Genomic DNA, 15,921 nt, shown 5'->3' with positions numbered 1-15,921 from the left:
AAATAAATTTTGTAATCCAGCTTTCGCAAAAAAGAATCATTTTTTCAAAATGTTGCAGGGCTGAAAATAAAGTAGATAGCAAGTTGATTTTTTTACATAAAATTTCATTTGCAATTTGCAAAATTAAAATCGATCAACCACCACGGCGTCAGGAATTATTTTAAATAAACATTAAGTTTTGATGCTACGCGCAGGACAGCGGTGTTCAATTCACACAAGTTGATTTGCACCAAAATTTCTTCCAATCTTTATCTAATATATTATTTTCTTACGCTATGTTTTGTTGTATTTTAATATTTTAATTGCACAAAAATCAAACTAATTTGATTATTGTTTGCGAAATATTGTTTAAACAATTGCATATGTTTTAAAATAATAAACTTTTATTCTCCAAATTAAAATATATGAACAAAGAAAGTTTTTGCTAAAAAAATTGTAATTTCAAAGGACAAAGTATGTCTTTTTATTTTGCAATAGACAAATTTATTTATTTATATCGAAATGTACTAAAAATTAAAATTTATCGATCATCATCAAAGGTCATTGGAATGCCCAATCAGAGCAAACTATCCGCTGTCCTGTGCGTGGCACCAAAAATATTGTTTATTTAAAAAAATTCCCGACGTCGTGATAGTTAACCGATTTTAATTTTGCTAATTGCAAATGAAAGTTACCGTATTCTTTTATATGTAAGAAAAATTTCAACTTGCTGTCTGCTTTATTTTCAGTCCTGCAACATTTATAAAAAATGAATTTTTTTTGCGAAAGCTGGATTGCAAAATTTATTTTGCAAAATCTATTGAACCGATCTTAATGAAATTCACGGTATTGTTTTATTATATCATAAAGTATTTCTGGATAAAATACGAAGGTCCTAAGTGTAGCATAGATGGTTGAAAAACGTAAAATGCGAATACTTGTTATTTTATGGTTGTTTCGCAATTATTGCTATTTTGCAACAAGGGTGACAATTTTTAAAAGTTTTAACCAATCCCTTCGTTGTAGGAAATTTAATCTACGCATTCTTTTAATTACGTTATAATCAAAAAACGAAGAAAAAAATCGAATTTTTCCTTCATTTTTTGACATTTTGATTATGGACCTTTTTGAGTGGGAGGATAACTCAAATATTATTATATGAGTTATTTTCAAGCAATTTATGCAAAAAAATATGAATCACTTCTCAACGTCCAAATGTACTAATATTTTTACAGATGCGCCCTGGTCTATAAAAAGTATACGAAGAATTTTGTTGATAATGTGAATTTTGGGATCACAAAAAAATAGGCAAAAAAAGTTTGCCACTCCTAGCGCTGGGTTCCCCTAAAATCTGCCTTCGTAGGGGGAAACGAAAAACATCGATTTACCAAAAATCTCTACGCCGAAGAAAAAAATGTTTCAAACAAGAAATATATGTATACTCTGGGCTAATTAGCAAAATACAAGGAAAAGTTATTTACCAGCAATTTTATTGCTGGAATCGAATCTTATTATTGTATGAATTAATAATATAGGTATGCAAAGTCCGCAGATAGTGTGCTACTTTTTTATAAACAAAATGGCGCCCGAAAATCGTGCTTTGTTCAATTTTTGCTCTTTAACTCCAAAGATTTTAACTTTACACCAAAAACACCCAAATAAAAATTGACCGCAATTAAATTCTGCACAGAGACGTGTTTTTCCCGATTCAGTTTGACGAAAACTTTCCCCGGAAAAAGCGGGTTTTTCCAACAAAATCTTTAATTTTCAACTAAAATTTTAGATAAGTAATTGTTAATCAATATTTAAATAACTTGGTAATGTAAAAGCCCTTTTCATATAGATTATAATTCCAGAAGCCCATGGAAATTGAATAAACAGTTTAGCAACAATTGAATTGTTAATTAAAAATTTACGGTCGCTATAATAACGACAATAATTATGATGCATAAGAATAACTATGATTTTTTCATAAAAAGACACTATACCTATCTAATGTACTTTACAGAATTGAAATTGGACTATTTAAGCGGCCTCAGAAATATTTTAAAATTATACACAATTTTTTGGCTTCTAAACAAATAGAATGTCTCGGGAAATATTAAACTAAATTAAATTGTGAAAAGGGTATTCGAAAGACAGCTGCAGGACGCTTCTTTAAAAAAACGTTTATATATGACGAGTTGTTCCTGAGATAAAACCAGTCAAAGTTGACCGGAATTTACGGTAAAGATATAAACAATAGGATCATAATTTTTAAACCATCACCTTTTTATTTTTGTCCTCTTCCTCCACACCAATTTTCATATCTTTAAAATGCTCATAACATATATTATTATAATAAAAACTGTCGATAATACGTGTGAAAATTGCCAAAAATAGCAAAATTCCAATCAAAAATTAGGTTGGAGAAAATGTAACCCTCAAAGTTCAAAATCGGTATACTTTAAAAAAATACATTTTCTCGGCTTCCCATGGAGCAATTTCCTTCATTCTTTTTTTGTTCCCTAATAACTCGAGTAGAGCCATCGAACTAACGCATTATTAAATGTCAAACTTGATTTTGTTTTGTTATAATAGATTAATCTATTTATAAGAACAGAAAACTACATATTTTTTCCACTTGTAGGCTTTTTTTAGATAAACTTACTACAAGTGTACCTTTTAAAGTTAAAAACATAAATATTCTCATTTGAAAGCTGTATAATTATTTAAACAATTTTTATTTAAACAAATTAAAATTTTGTGTTATAATAAATAAATGAATTTATTTTAACAAAACAAAAGCAAGTTTGACATTTAATAATGCGTTAGTTCGATGGCTCTACTCGAATTACTTGGAAACAAAAAAATAATGAAGGTAATTGCTCCATGAGAAGCCGAGAAAATGCATTTTTTTAAAGTACATATACCGATTTTGAACTTTGAGGTTTACATTTTCTCCAACCTAATTTTTGATTGGAATTTTGCTATTTTTGGCAATTTTCACACGTATTATCGATAGTTTTTATTATAATAATATATATGTTATGAGTATTTTAAGGATATGAAAATTGGTGTGGAGAAAGAGGATAAAAATAAAAAGGTGATGGTTTGAAAATTATGATCCTATTGTTTATATCTTTGCCGTAAATTCCGATCAACTTTGACCGGTTTTATCTCAGGAACTACTCATCATAATTAAACGTTTTTTCTTTTAAAAGAAGCATCTAGTCCTGTCGCCAGGGGGGGTACAACGGCCTCCTTAATTCAGATGGACTTACCCAAGTTTTTTTTATATATTTTGACCCGTAGAATACGAATTTTTTGGGTAACAGTTGATCCGGATGTCGATAAGATTGTTATAGACAAAGAACTTGAGGAATTACATAACAGCGATTTGTCACAAAACAAAACATCTTTTTGTATTTCTTGGGTCATTTTAAGCAAAAAATATTCCTACAAGTTTTTTCGTAGAATGCATAGTTTTCGAGATAACAGCGCTTGAACTTTCAAAAAATCTAAAAATTGCAATTTTTGAACCCGAATAACTTTTGATTAAAAAATAAAGTAGCAATTCTGCTTACCGCATTTGAAAGTTTAAGTCAAATTATATCGGTTTTGGTTATTTGCATTGCTAAAAATTAATTTTTTTATTGGGAAACAAAGCTATAAACACATAGTGTTTCCCGTGCCTAATACATGCGTTTTAACGCATGCTACGTAGAAATTGCCTCGCTTGCACTTGTAGCTACTCTATAGGCCTTGGGCCCGCATATACAAATATTATTTATGACCACACCGTTGAAACTTTTTGTACTTGTTATTTGGATGGAGTCGGACAAATTTTGAGCTTGGCGCATTATGGTAGTGGGGCGTTTGTCTGTCAAGTGGTGACGAAGTTGTCAATTTTATGCAAGAAAAAAATTTATTACCACATTGGTCATTCTATTTTAATCAATGGATTTTATCATATAAACAACGAAAACAATTTTGTCGGACAAAAATATTGGGGCATATGACGCGTCGGACACGCTAAATATGTCAAATTTATGAAAATAATAAATTTATTACCACATCGATAATTTTAACGGTATCTATCATAAAACCTTTTTACAATAATGTGGTAACCTTGTCGGACAATTTTCACGGGGCATATGCGCAGTCGGACGCGCCGAAGATGTCAATTTCCTGAATTTTTTTTATTTACAACCATTTTTCCGACAGCATTAGTAGGTTATAAGTAATTATATTCTTAATCAAAAAAACAAAGCGTCGGACAAAAATATTGGGGCAACTCGACAGTCGGACAAAAAATTTAATTTTTATTAGTAAAGTATACTTTCAAATTATGCTGGGTTCGTGCATCCCTTATCTTTACAACCATTTTTCCGACAAAAGTAGTAGGTTACAAGTAATTATATTCTTAAACAAAAAATGTAATTGTCTGACAAAAATGTTGGGGCAAACGAACAGAAAACTTAATTCTTTTAGGCTATCGACGAGGAGGTATTATCAAAAAAAAATTTTAAAACTGTGTTTCTCGGTTACTTTTGAATCGATTTAGCTGAAAATTGGTACACACACTTAGTAAAGCATTTAAAAGGGTATGACGTAGATCGGAACCCAAAATTTTCCCAAAAAAATTTCGGACAAGAGGGAAAATTTTAGAAAAATTGTGATCTGATATTTGCGTACATACTCCTTGAACAACGACAAACATCGTTCTGTAGTTTTTTTTCTCGAAATAAAAAAAAATTTCCGACACAAGTATCAGGTTATAAGTAGTTATATTCCAAATCAAAAAATCTAAGTGTCCGACAAAAATATTGGGTCAAATCCAAAGTCGGACAAAAAATTTAATTTTTATTAATAAACTGTCTTTTAAACCTTTCTCGGTTCGTGCAACCCTTACCTTTAAAACCATTTTTCCGACAACATTAGTAGGTTATAAGTAATTATATTCTTAATCAAAAAATCAAAGTGTCGGACAAAAATATTGGGGCAATTCGACAGCCGGACAAAAAATTTATTTTTATTAGTAAAGTATACTTTCAAATTATGCTGGGTTCGTGCATCCCTTATCTTTACAACCATTTTTCCGACAAAAGTAGTAGGTTACAAGTAATTATATTCTTAAACAAAAAATATAATTGTCTGACAAAAATGTTGGGGCAAACGAACAGAAAACTTAATTCTTTTAGGCTATCGACGAGGAGGTATTATCAAAAAAAAATTTTAAAACAGTGTTTCTCGGTTACTTTTGAATCGATTTAGCTGAAAATTGGTACACACACCAAGTAAAGCATTTAAAAGGGTATGACGTAGATCGGAACCCAAAATTTTCTTAAAAAATTTTCCTACAAGACGGAAAATTTTAGAAAAATTGTGATCTGATAATTTGTGTACATACTCCTTGAACAACGACAAACATTGTTCTGTAGTTTTTTTTCTCAAAATAAAAAAAAATTTCCGATACAAGTATCAGGTTATAAGTAGTTATATTCCAAATCAAAAAATCTAAGTGTCCGACAAAAATATTGGGTCAAATCCAAAGTAGGACAAAAAATTTAATTTTTATTAATAAACTGTCTTTTGAATTTTACTGGGTTCGTGCAACCCTTACCTTTAAAACCATTTTTCCGACAACATTAGTAGGTTATAAGTAATTATATTCTTAATCAAAAAATCAAAGTGTCGGACAAAAATATTGGGGCAACTCGACAGTCGGACAAAAAATTTATTTTTATTAGTAAAGTATACTTTCAAATTATGCTGGGTTCGTGCATCCCTTATCTTTACAACCATTTTTCCGACAAAAGTAGTAGGTTACAAGTAATTATATTCTTAAACAAAAAATATAATTGTCTGACAAAAATGTTGGGGCAAACGAACAGAAAACTTAATTCTTTTAGGCTATCGACGAGGAGGTATTATCAAAAAAAAAATTTAAAACAGTGTTTCTCGGTTACTTTTGAATCGATTTAGCTGAAAATTGGTACACACACTAAGTAAAGCATTTAAAAGGGTATGACGCAGATCGGAACCCAAAATTTTCTTAAAAAATTTTCCGACAAGAGGGAAAATTTTAGAAAAATTGTGATCTGATAATTTGTGTACATACTCCTTGAACAACGACAAACATCGTTCTGTATTTTTTTTCTCCAATTAAAAAAAAATTTTCAGCACATGTATCAGGTTATAAGTAGTTATATTTCAAATCAAAAAATCTAAGTGCCCGACATAAATAGTGGGGCACATCCAAAGTCGGACAAAAAATTTAATTTTTATTAATAAACTATACTTTTAAACTATTCTGGGTTCGTGCATCCCTTATCTTTACAACCATTTTTCCGACAAAAGTAGTAGGATACAAGTAATTATACTCTTAAACAAAAAATGTAATTGTCTGACAAAAATGTTGGGGCAAACGAACAGGAAACTTAATTCTTTTAGGCTAGGGACGAGGAGGTATTATCCAAAAATATTTTAAAATAGATTTTTTCGGTTATTTTTGAATCGATTTAGCTGAAAATTGGTACACACACTAAGTAAAACATTTAAAAGGGTATGACGTAGCGCTGTACCGAAAATTTTCCCAAAAAAATTTCGGACAAGAGGGAAAATTTTTGAAAAATTGTGATCTGATATTTGCTTACATACTCCTTGAACAACGACAAACATCGTTCTGTAGTTTTTTTTTCCAATTAAAAAAAATTTCTGACACAAGTATCAGGTTATAAGTAGTTATATTCTATATCAAAAAATCTAAGTGTCCGACAGAAATATTGGGTCAAATCCAAAGTCGGACAAAAAATTTAATTTTTATTAATAAACTGTCTTTTAAACCTTACTCGGTTCGTGCAACCCTTACCTTTAAAACCATTTTTCCGACAACATTAGTAGATCATAAGTAATTATATTCTTAATCAAAAAATCAAAGTGTCGGACAAAAATATTGGGGCAACTCGACAGTCGGACAAAAAATTTATTTTTATTAATAAAGCATACTTTCAAATTATGCTGGCTTCGTGCATCCCTTATCTTTACAACAATTTTTCCGACAAAAGTAGTAGGTTACAAGTAATTATATTCTTAAACAAAAAATATAATTGTCTGACAAAAATGTTGGGGCAAACGAACAGAAAACTTAATTCTTTTAGGCTATCGACGAGGAGGTATTATCAAAAAAAAAATTTAAAACAGTGTTTCTCGGTTACTTTTGAATCGATTTAGCTGAAAATTGGTACACACACTAAGTAAAGCATTTAAAAGGGTATGACGCAGATCGGAACCCAAAATTGTCTTAAAAAATTTTCCGACAAGAGGGAAAATTTTAGAAAAATTGTGATCTGATAATTTGTGTACATACTCCTTGAACAACGACAAACATCGTTCTGTATTTTTTTTCTCGAATTAAAAAAAAATTTTCAGCACATGTATCAGGTTATAAGTAGTTATATTTCAAATCAAAAAATCTAAGTGCCCGACATAAATAGTGGGGCACATCCAAAGTCGGACAAAAAATTTAATTTTTATTAATAAACTATACTTTTAAACTATTCTGGGTTCGTGCATCCCTTATCTTTACAACCATTTTTCCGACAAGAGCAGTAGGATAAAAGTAATTATACTCTTTAACAAAAAATGTAATTTTCTGACAAAAATGTTGGGACAAACGAACAGGAAACTTAATTCTTTTAGGCTATGGACGAGGAGGTATTATCCAAAAATATTTTAACACAGATTTTTTCGGATATTTTTGAATCGATTTAGCTGAAAATTGGTACACACACTAAGTAAAACATTTAAAAGGGTATGACGTAGAGCTGTACCCAAAATTTTCCCAAAAAAATTTCGGACAAGAGGGAAAATTTTAGAAAAATTGTGATCTGATATTTGCGTACATACTCCTTGAACAACGACAAACATCGTTCTGTAGTTTTTTTTCTCGAAATAAAAAAAAAATTCCGACACAAGTATCAGGTTATAAGTAGTTATATTCCAAATCAAAAAATCTAAGTGTCCGACAAAAATATTGGGTCAAATCCAAAGTCGGACAAAAAATTTAATTTTTATTAATAAACTGTCTTTTAAACCTTTCTCGGTTCGTGCAACCCTTACCTTTAAAACCATTTTTCCGACAACATTAGTAGGTTATAAGTAATTATATTCTTAATCAAAAAATCAAAGTGTCGGACAAAAATATTGGGGCAATTCGACAGCCGGACAAAAAATTTATTTTTATTAGTAAAGTATACTTTCAAATTATGCTGGGTTCGTGCATCCCTTATCTTTACAACCATTTTTCCGACAAAAGTAGTAGGTTACAAGTAATTATATTCTTAAACAAAAAATATAATTGTCTGACAAAAATGTTGGGGCAAACGAACAGAAAACTTAATTCTTTTAGGCTATCGACGAGGAGGTATTATCAAAAAAAAAATTTTAAAACAGTGTTTCTCGGTTACTTTTGAATCGATTTAGCTGAAAATTGGTACACACACCAAGTAAAGCATTTAAAAGGGTATGGCGTAGATCGGAACCCAAAATTTTCTTAAAAAATTTTCCGACAAGACGGAAAATTTTAGAAAAATTGTGATCTGATAATTTGTGTACATACTCCTTGAACAACGACAAACATCGTTCTGTAGTTTTTTTTCTCGAAATAAAAAAAAATTCCGATACAAGTATCAGGTTATAAGTAGTTATATTCCAAATCAAAAAATCTAAGTGTCCGACAAAAATATTGGGTCAAATCCAAAGTAGGACAAAAAATTTAATTTTTATTAATAAACTGTCTTTTGAACCTTACTGGGTTCGTGCAACCCTTACCTTTAAAACCATTTTTCCGACAACATTAGTAGGTTATAAGTAATTATATTCTTAATCAAAAAATCAAAGTGTCGGACAAAAATATTGGGGCAACTCGACAGTCGGACAAAAAATTTATTTTTATTAGTAAAGTATACTTTCAAATTATGCTGGGTTCGTGCATCCCTTATCTTTACAACCATTTTTCCGACAAAAGTAGTAGGTTACAAGTAATTATATTCTTAAACAAAAAATATAATTGTCTGACAAAAATGTTGGGGCAAACGAACAGAAAACTTAATCCTTTTAGGCTATCGACGAGGAGGTATTATCAAAAAAAAATTTTAAAACAGTGTTTCTCGGTTACTTTTGAATCGATTTAGCTGAAAATTGGTACACACACTTAGTAAAGCATTTAAAAGGATATGACGTAGATCGGAACCCAAAATTTTCTTAAAAAATTTTCCGACAAGAGGGAAAATTTTAGAAAAATTGTGATCTGATATTTGCGTACATACTCCTTGAACAACGACAAACATCGTTCTGTAGTTTTTTTTCTCGAAATAAAAAAAAATTTCCGACAAAAGTATCAGGTTATAAGTAGTTATATTCCAAATCAAAAAATCTAAGTGTCCGACAAAAATATTGGGTCAAATCCAAAGTCGGACAAAAAATTTAATTTTTATTAATAAACTGTCTTTTAAACATTTCTGGGTTCGTGCAACCCTTACCTTTAAAACCATTTTTCCGACAACATTAATAGGTTATAAGTAATTATATTCTTAATGAAAAAATCAAAGTATCGGACAAAAATATTGGGGCAACTCGACAGTCGGACAAAAAATTTATTTTTATTAGTAAAGTATACTTTCAAATTATGCTGGGTTCGTGCATCCCTTATCTTTACAACCATTTTTCCGACAAAAGTAGTAGGTTACAAGTAATTATATTCTTAAACAAAAAATATAATTGTCTGACAAAAATGTTGGGGCAAACGAACAGAAAACTTAATTCTTTTAGGCTATCGACGAGGAGGTATTATCAAAAAAAAATTTTAAAACAGTGTTTCTCGGTTACTTTTGAATCGATTTAGCTGAAAATTGGTACACACACTTAGTAAAGCATTTAAAAGGGTATGACGTAGATCGGAACCCAAAATTTTCTTAAAAAATTTTCCGACAAGAGGGAAAATTTTAGAAAAATTGTGATCTGATAATTTGTGTACATACTCCTTGAACAACGACAAACATCGTGCTGTAGTTTTTTTTCTAGAAATAAAAAAAAATTTCCGACACAAGTATCAGGTTATAAGTAGTTATATTCCAAATCAAAAAATCTAAGTGCCCGACAAAAATATTGGGTCAAATCCAAAGTAGGACAAAAAATTTAATTTTTATTAATAAACTGTCTTTTGAACCTTACTGGGTTCGTGCAACCCTTACCTTTAAAACCATTTTTCCGACAACATTAGTAGGTTATAAGTAATTATATTCTTAATCAAAAAATCAAAGTGTCGGACAAAAATATTGGGGCAACTCGACAGTCGGACAAAAAATTTATTTTTATTAGTAAAGTATACTTTCAAATTATGCTGGGTTCGTGCATCCCTTATCTTTACAACCATTTTTCCGACAAAAGTAGTAGGTTACAAGTAATTATATTCTTAAACAAAAAATATAATTGTCTGACAAAAATGTTGGGGCAAACGAACAGAAAACTTAATTCTTTTAGGCTATCGACGAGGAGGTATTATCAAAAAAAAATTTTAAAACAGTGTTTCTCGGTTACTTTTGAATCGATTTAGCTGAAAATTGGTACACACACTTAGTAAAGCATTTAAAAGGGTATGACGTAGATCGGAACCCAAAATTTTCTTAAAAAATTTTCCGACAAGAGGGAAAATTTTTAGAAAAATTGTGATCTGATAATTTGTGTACATACTCCTTGAACAACGACAAACACCGTTCTGTAGTTTTTTTTCTCGAAATAAAAAAGAATTTCCGACACAAGTATCAGGTTATAAGTAGTTATATTCCATATCAAAAAATCTAAGTGTCCGACAAAAATATTGGGTCAAATCCAAAGTAGGACAAAAAATTTAATTTTTATTAATAAACTCTCTTTTGAACCTTACTGGGTTCGTGCAACCCTTACCTTTAAAACCATTTTTCCGACAACATTAGTAGGTTATAAGTAATTATATTCTTAATCAAAAAATCGAAGTGTCGGACAAAAATATTGGGGCAACTCGACAGTCGGACAAAAAATTTATTTTTATTAGTAAAGTATACTTTCAAATTATGCTGGGTTCGTGCATCCCTTATCTTTACAACCATTTTTCCGACAAAAGTAGTAGGTTACAAGTTATTCTTAAACAAAAAATATAATTGTCTGACAAAAATGTTGGGGCAAACTAACAGAAATCTTAATTCTTTTAGGCTATCGACGAAGAGGTATTATCAAAAAAAAATTTAAAACAGTGTTTCTCGGTTACTTTTGAATCGATTTAGCTAAAAATTGGTACACACGCTAAGTACTACACTTAAAAGGGCATGACAAAGAATTGTACACAAAATTTTCCAAAAAGATTTTCCGACAAGAGGGAAAATTTCGGAAATTTTTTTTAAAATTTTAGAATGTTCTCTACAAGGCGGAACCCGACATCCGACGCCCTGAAGGGCACTAAGGATTATGAGAAAGAAGAAGAAGAAGGAATGTTCTCTACGTTACGTCCTTATAAATATTATAAGGTGTATTTCTACAAATTTTCAGTTTGATCTATGTAGATCTAACCGAGAAAAATTGTTTATAGTTCGCTTTAGTCTCCTTGATGCTTATTATTTTTTTATATCCCAGAGAACGGCTGTTCCCGTACATGCGACACTATATTATACAAGAAATTTTCGATTTTCTAAATGTGACTGAATTGAAAAAATTGGGCCAAATCCAATCTTAAAATATAGGAAAAGAGATATATGTCCACCATCCATTTTGGTCCAAGGGTGTGGATTTTACGTCCCATTTACAGTCTGTTTTTCGTTCTCGTCCCCAAAACTCCCAAAAATTTAGAAAATTTAAGTCCGACTTTACAGCTTCCTTTAGTACTGAACAATACCTTTCCAAAGCATGTTTAATTTTGAAAATTCTTCTCTTCTTCTTCTTCTTCTTCTTCTTCCTTTTATATAGACATTACTCTGTCTGTTTTTCAATGTGCCTCCAGTAAGTTGTCATTCCACCTTTTTCGTGGTCTTCCCACTGATCGTCTTCCTATTGGGGAACCTTCTCTGACCGTCCTTACTACTCTATTTGTTGTCATTCGGCTTATGTGGTCGTTCCATTCTACTCTTCTGCTTTTCACCCCATAGGCGTAACCAGGGGGTGGTTTTGGGGGTTATAACCCCCCTTTTGGATGTACTTTGAGCTCTATACGCTTAACACAATTATTATTCCATACCCCCAGAGACCTTCAAGTAGACGTAACTCCCCCTAAGGATCATCCTGGTTACACCTCTGTTTCACCCAGTTATTAATGTTGTCCACCTTGCATCTCCTTCATATATCTGCACTTCTAGCTCTATCCCACAGCGTCTTACCATCGATTTTTCGCAATGTTTTCATCTCTGCTGTTTCTATAGCATTCTTTTTGTCCTTTCTGTATCAGGTTGTGTTTCTGCCGCGTATGTCATTATTGGTCTGATGACTCTTTTGTAAATTCTGCCTTTCACTTCTTTTCTGATGTTTTCATTTCTCTATATTGTTTCATTCAGGCAACCTGCGGCTCTGTTTGCTTTATTCACCTGATCTTCCACTTTTGTTTCGAGCTTTCCGTAGCTGCATAGTGTGATGCCTAGATATTTAAAATCCATGACTTGTTCTATTATTTGACCCTCCAGCTCTAATTTACACCTTATTAGATCTGCTGTTATAACCATGCATTTAGTCTTTTTTAGGGAAATTTACATGTTAAATTTTCTAGCGGTTATATTAAATTCGTGCAGCATACGTTGTAAATCATCTTCACTTTGAGAGATTAGTATTGCGTCGTCTGCATAGCTGATTATTTTAAGTGGTTTTTCTCCCATTTGGTATTCTTTTTTTGTTCTTACTTTTTTTATTATTTCGTCCATGATCAGGTTGAACAACAGAGGACTCAGGGAATCTCCCTGTCTTATCCCATTGTAATTTTGAAAATTGTATATACCATTCAAAAGTTACCGATCTCAGAAATTTTATTCAATTTCTATTTAAAAAGGGAAAAATGTTTTTTCTCAAAGTTCGCATCACCCCGTGGAATATTCTAGCATCTATAAAATACTAAAATTAATACCTAACTATAGCCTCATTCCTTCTCAACATTCAGTTTTTTCATTCATTCGTTTATGTTGGATAATAAAAAAGTTAAGGACTTTAATAACTAGCCATGTTTTTCATAGACAAAGTGTGTTTTTAAATGGCAAACTTTAAGGAGTAATTGTGCATGACAAAATAAAGTCAGTTTGCTTTACGAGAAAAACGTATGTCCACAAATGCATCGTTTCCGAGATAGGGGGTGTTGAAGTTTTTCTGACAAACTGACGATTTATTTATTGCTTTAAAACCAGTTGAGATATGCAAATGAAATTTGGTGGGTTTTAAGAGGTAGTTATTGCACATTTTTAACTACAGTTAAGAATTTAATATTCACCATTGGCGCGCATACGGGTAATATGAGCCGAAAAATACGTAATTTAATATGAAGTCAAAAATGTATAAAAATTAATTTTTTTTAATTTGTACCAAAACGCCCCATTATTTTTGTCCGACAAGTGATCCAATATGCATTACACATGTAACAAAACAGTACAAAATAAAAATAACATCTGTGGTAATAAATAAAAAAATTTCAGGAGATTGACATTTTCGGCGGGTCCGACTGCGCATATGCCCCGTGAAAATTGTCCGACAAGGTTACCACATTATTGTAAAAAGGTTTTATGGTAGATACCGTTAAAATTATCCATGTGGTAATAAATTTATTATTTTCATAAATTTTAAGTTATTTTTCGGGTGTAACTTCAATGATATTATGCTAAAAATGATGGTGTATCGCATATTTAAAATGCGTTTATCTCGAAAACGGTTGAGTTTAGGAAGATGAAAGAAGTATACCTTTATTAAGTAAAACTAATAGGAAAATAAAAATTTTAATGTCAAAATTATACAGAGTGAGGGATAAAAAAAATTGAACGTAATAAATGAGTGCTGAAAGGCATATGTGGCGCCCTCTGGGTAATGCATAATTTTTGGTAAGGAATTTAGATTTCTCGACCCAAGAAACCTCCAAATATAAAATTTCATGTTGTTATCTCATACCTATCAGGAAATATTAAATAATAAATAAAAAAAAAGTTTAACTTTGACACCCTGTATCTCGGCTATTATAAACTTTGTACTAAGGTAAGTTAGCTTAAATCGGCCTATTTTAACCTCAGGAACCTGAGGTTAAGCTATGGCCCATTCTTTACCAAACACCCTGTATGCATAAAAATTACTTCTTCTTTTAATTGTACCAAAACGCCCCATTATTTTTGTCCGACAAGTGATCCAATATGCATTACACATGTAAAAGAACAGTACAAAATAAAAATGACATCTGTGGTAATAAATAAAAAATTTTCAGGAAATTGACATCTTCGGTGCGTCCGACTGCGCATATGCCCCGTGAAAATTGTCCGACAAGGTTACCACATTATTGTAAAAAGGTTTTATGATAGATACCGTTAAAAGTACCGATGTGGTAATAAATTTATTATTTTCATAAATTTGACATATTTAGCGTGTCCGACGCGTCATATGCCCCAATATTTTTGTCCGACAAAATTGTTTTCGTTGTTTATATGATAAAATCCATTGATTAAAATAGAATGACCAATGTGGTAATAAATTTTTTTCTTGCATAAAATTGACAACTTCGTCACCGCTTGACAGACAAACGCCCCACTACCATAATGCGCCAAGCTCAAAATTTGTCCGACTCCACCCAAATAACAAGTACAAAAAGTTTCAACGGTGTGGTCATAAATAATAATTGTATATGCGGGCCCAAGGCCTACTACCTACTCGTTCGATTTTAAATGAGAAATCATTGAAAACATCACTCGCGCACTAGGTTTTTATAGCTTTGTTTAACAATAAGATAATAAATTTGTAGCAATGCAAATAATCAAAACCGATGTAATTTGACTTAAACTCTCAAATGCGGTAAGCAGAATTGCTACTTTATTTTTTAATCAAAAGTTATTCGGGTTCAAAACTTGCAATTTTTCGATTTTTTTAAAGTTCAACCGCGGTTATCTCGAAAACTATGCATCCTACGAAAAAACTTGTCAGAGCATTTTTTGACTAGAATGACCCAAAAAATACAAAAAGATGTTTTGTTTTGCGAGAAATCACTGTTATTTAATTCCTCAAGTTCTTTGTCTATAACAATCTTATCGACATCCGGATCAACTGTTACCCAAAAAATTCGTATTCTGCGGGTCAAAATATATAAAAAAAACTTGGGTAAGTCCATCTGAATTAAGGAGGCCGTTGTACCCCCCCTGGCGACAGGACTAATCCTGCCGCTGTTTTTCGAATACCGTTTTTATAATTTAATTTAGTTTAATATTTCCCGACATATTCTATTTGTTTATAAGCCAAAAAATTATTTATAATTTTAAAATATTCCTGAGGCCGCTTAAATAGTCCTATTTCAATTCTGTAACGTACATTAGATAGGTATAGTGCCTTTTTATGAAAAAATCATAGTTATTCTTATGCATCATAATTATTGTCGTTATTATAGCGACCGTAAATTTTTAATTAACAATTCAATTGTTTCTAAACTGTTCATTTAATTTCCATCGGCTTCTGGAATTATAATCTATACGAAAAGGGCTTTTACATTACCAAGCTATTTAATTATTGATTAACAATTACTTATCTAAAAGTTTAGTTGAAAATTAAAGATTTTGTTGGAAAAACCTGCTTTTTCCGGGGAAAGTTTTCATCGAAGTTAATCGGAAAAAGCACGTCTCTACGCAGAATTTAATTGCGGTGAATTTTTATTAGAGTGTTTTTGGTGTAAAGGTAAAATCTTTGGAGTTATAGAGCAAAAATTGAAAAAAA

General features: G+C 31.0%; 1 protein-coding gene across 1 annotated transcript in view; it reads right to left on the bottom strand.

The window, feature by feature from the left end:
* Positions 1–15,921, bottom strand: part of LOC114337473 (zinc finger protein 358-like) — a 307,896-nt gene that overhangs the window by 108,786 nt on the left and 183,189 nt on the right. The window lies entirely within an intron of this gene.

This window comes from Diabrotica virgifera, chromosome 5 (genome assembly GCF_917563875.1).
Source record: "Diabrotica virgifera virgifera chromosome 5, PGI_DIABVI_V3a".
Classification (NCBI taxonomy): Eukaryota; Metazoa; Arthropoda; class Insecta; order Coleoptera; family Chrysomelidae; genus Diabrotica; species Diabrotica virgifera.
Note: the sequence above shows the minus strand (reverse complement) of the source record. Positions and strands in the feature narration are given on the sequence as shown.